Source organism: Pinus tabuliformis, chromosome X (assembly GCF_031772625.1).
Source record: "Pinus tabuliformis cultivar Carrire ecotype Pingquan chromosome X, CPIR1, whole genome shotgun sequence".
Classification (NCBI taxonomy): Eukaryota; Viridiplantae; Streptophyta; class Pinopsida; order Pinales; family Pinaceae; genus Pinus; species Pinus tabuliformis.
The window spans coordinates 1,451,128,350-1,451,132,701 of record NC_142308.1 but is presented as its reverse complement, the minus strand read 5'-3'; positions in this window follow the sequence as shown (position 1 = coordinate 1,451,132,701).

The following is a 4,352-nucleotide window of genomic DNA, read 5'->3' as shown; positions in this document are numbered from 1 at the left end:
CTGACTACAAGTTTGTCACCACAAATTTTCGGTTGTGACTATAGGTAGGTAGGATTGTCTATGTGGTTGGAAGCTCTCAATCACACACATACCTCTTCCTCTATGTGATTTGGCTCTCGGGTTGCATTTTGACATTTGACCATAGTTGACCATAGCCAGGAAATTTTGTCTCTTGTATGGTTTGATCCTGGGAACATATTTCTGAATGTTGTTGGGTTAATTTTGTTGGATGATTTTGTATTGGCTCATTGTAGTCTTTGTTGAACATTTTGTGACAATATAATAGAAGAATACCTGCAAAGGGTTTTCCCTGTAGTGGGTGCTTCCCTTATCATTGAACAAAATTCTAGTGTCTCTCGTTGATGTGTTGATTGTCTCCTTTTTCATTGCATTTACTATTCTATCTTCAATTAGGTTTCATGATTGGAAAAATTAATTATTGATGAAAGATGATTAATCGAAGAATTTAATTGGGTTGAAGTAGTTGAAACAACATAGAGTAGTCTGAAGTTTAACATGGTATCAAAGCTAAGGTGAAGGATAAGCCCATAAGAAGACAATATTTGAAGAAATCATATTTGGAAAGTTTAAGGAGCCTATCTAATCAATTCAATATGTCTTCCTCTTTATTTAAGGAACATGAGAAGTTGGGTGACTCATCTAAATTTTCTGGATGGAAAATCAGGTTGGAGATCATATTTTATAACAACGATGTTTTAGAATTCATTCAAGGAAAAGTACTCGAGCCTCGAAAGATTTATTATGCTACTGTCAAGGACAAGCATAAGAAATGTGAGTTAAAAGCAAATAAAATTATAGTTGATGGTTTACAAAATAATTTACTTGCATATGTTGGAAATTTGAGGAAGTCTAAGGACATGTATGATAACATAGCTAGCATGTATGAAGTCAACAATTTGAATGAAATCCTCTCCTTGAAATATCAACTCAAAGATATGAATAAGAAATAAAGGGGAGTTTATGAAATACTACATTATGAGGATATCTCGTCTTAAAGATCAATTGCAAAGAGTTCGGGAAATTGTGCCAAATATGGAATTGATGATTGTAACTCTTAGAGGTGTCCCTCCCATTTTGGAAACCTTCATTACTACTATAAGAAACAAAAATGCATTCCCATCATTTGATGATATTTTTGGGAAGATCACTCAAGAAGGATTAAGGATGATATCAAGAGGCAGGATTCAAAATCATGAAGAACATTGCATTTTTCACCCAGAACAAGAAGAATAAAGGAAAGTTAGGTCCATAAAATTTAAGGAAGCCTCCTCCTCAAAGATCAAAGAGAAGGAATGATAGAGAATCATCACACATTGAATTTTACAATTGTCACAAGAAAGGTCATTGTTAGGCCCCTATACTACTAGTGTAACCCCTTATTGTTATTAGTACAACCCACTTATTATATGTATGTACCCATGTAGTGCCCATATTGTTACTATTGTGCCCCATAGAAGCCTACTATTGTTATTATTGTGCCCTTACATTATTATTGTTATGTCGGCTCTGATTATGTTATGACCCCTTGGACTCCTATATATAGAAAGGAGTTCTTTTCATTTGTATCATCCAAGAATTGTTCATTTATGTAATGTAAAGGAGGTTGCCCCCTCGAAGAGGCTGAATTCTAAGGCGTTCATCTATCTTTTCTATCTTTTCTTGAGCTGGTTTCATAACATTTGGTATCAGAGCTTTGGATTCTAGGGTTTCACTGCTCCAAATAGGTCATCATGGAATTTTCACTATAACGTTTTTTCTGTGACGTTTCAGAAGTCTCAGAAAAAACCCATTTGAGAAGAAATCGCGCTGAACCTTGGGTCCGAATTTCAGAGCTTTTCTCACAATATTTTCGGAGATATGATGTGAAGAAGTTGGTCTTTTTGCAAACTCCTGAATTACATTCAAAACAGGTGACCTGGGGAAAATCATCATAACTTTCTTTCTAAGGATCGGATTGAAATTTTGTAAGAAGGTAGAGAAAGAGGACAAACTTTAGTTTTCTTCGATATATGTTTCAGAGTCAAAGGTAAAAATAGTGACACGTGGCACTTCATACAAGTTTGCTCTACTGAACTAGTCTACAATCAAGTCATTGCGGGAGATTGTGTATAACTCTTTCTTGGAGAATCCAATTTGGATCAGACTGGTGGCATTGGAAAGAGAACAAAGAGGGATACCACAGGTCATAGTTTCAAAACTTAAAGATCCAAAAGTACAGAGTTACAGTCATTTCAAGATCGAGCTCCTAAAATCAAGAAAAATCAAGATGAGGAAGTTTGATGGCAAGGATCCAGTAAATTGGGTACCTCAGATGGAGCAATATTTTGATCTACATGGTGTACTACTGTTAAAAAGGTATGTATTGCATCTTCATATTTAGAACTAGGTCAATTTGTATGGTATGAAGGGCTTTGTTCTCGTTAAAAACTTGTTACGTGGTCAATTTTCACGGAGGAAATGATAGCACATTATGAGGATACAAAGAGCAACACCTCCTTTAGAGCAACACCAAAATAATTGGAAAGAGTAAAAGGGCTTTGTGACATATTGGAAAGAAAAATTATGGAAACCAGGAAGCATACCCCTCACAACTATAAAGATGGAAGTGTTGTTTCTCCTAGCCTTCCACAACCTACAAGGGTTACACCACAACAATTGGAAGAAAAAAGAGAAAAAGGGCTTTGTTACAATCGTGATAGCAAATGAACTAAAGGTCATAAGTGTGCTGAGAAGAAATTATTTTACATATAGTATGAAGAGGAGGAAGAAAAGGATCAAGAAACATCGAAAGGAGAGGATATATGCTAGGACCCGACCGCAGAGAAAGAAGAAATGAATCAGAACATATCTTGTAAACTATTGGCAAGAATGACCACCCCTCAAACTCTCAAGATAGAAGGACATATCAAGAAGAAAAAGGTGCAAGAAGTGAAAGATCACATCAAGAAAGAAGAAATGAATCCAGCCATATCTTGTAATTCACTGGTCGGAATTACCACTCCTCAAACTATCAAGATAGAAGGACATATCAAGAAGAAAAATGTTCAAGAAGTGAAAGATCACATCGAGCATCAAGAAATGAATACGACCATATCTTGTAAAGGATTGGAAGAAATTACCACTCCTCAAACTCTAAATATAGAAGGACATATCAAGAAGAAAAAGGTTCAAGCAGTGAAAGATCACATCGAGCATCAACAACAAGTTCTCCATCTTTTAAAGGATAACGCCACTTCGGTGCAAAATCAAATGAAACAACAGGTAGATCAACATCATAGTGAAAAATGTTTTGATGTAGGTGACTGGGTATTTTTACTGCTACATCTAAAGCAAGCTATTTATGAGAAGGAAATGTTGGCAATACTACATGCACTTAAAAAATGGCGACCTTACCGAATGGGAAGACTCTTCAAGGATGAGGATGTGGAAGCATTGTTTTGTGGTATTTCTATTATCCAACCAAATTGGATAAACGAAGCAAGGGATGAATGGAAGAAGGACGAAGAAGTATGGCCACTTATTCAAAAGTTGCAAAAGATCCCAATTCAAACAATATTGCCAGAAATTGAAGAGGAAGGAAAAATCATATTGGAACCTGGAGCACTCACAGAAATAAGAACCCGACAGCTACGAAATTGATCAATTTCAGAGTATCTCATCAAGTGGAAGAACTTACCCGCTGAAGATTCCACATGGGAGGACAACAATTTTATATAGAAGCATCAAGAACTACTCAAGTGTTGAGGACAACGCTTTTTGAAGGAGAGGGGCATGTTAGGCCCCTATACTACTAGCGTAACCCCTTACTGTTATTAGTACAACCCACTTATTATATTGATGTACCCATGTAGTGCCCATATTGTTACTATTGTGCCCCATAGAAGCCCACTATTGTTACTATTGTGCCCCATAGAAGCCCACTATTGTTATTATTGTGCCCTTACATTATTATTGTTATGTCAGCTCTGATTATGTTATGACCCCTTGGACTCCTATATATAGAAAGGAGTTCTTTTCATTTGTATCATCCAAGAATTGTTCATTTATGTAATGTAAAGGAGGTTGCCCCCTCGAAGAGGCTGAATTCTAAGGCGTTCATCTATCTTTTCTATCTTTTCTTGAGCTGGTTTCATAACAGTCATTATGCCCGATATTTCCCTGAGAAGAACAAAGTTCCATGCTATAACACTAGAAGCGACAATACAAGTTTGATGATCGGAGAAGAAGATATGAACGAAGGAATGAAAAAAATGGAAGAGATGAAATAAGAAGAGGAGATGCTATAATTAATCATGAATAAGATCATCATCCTCAAAAAAATTCAAGATACT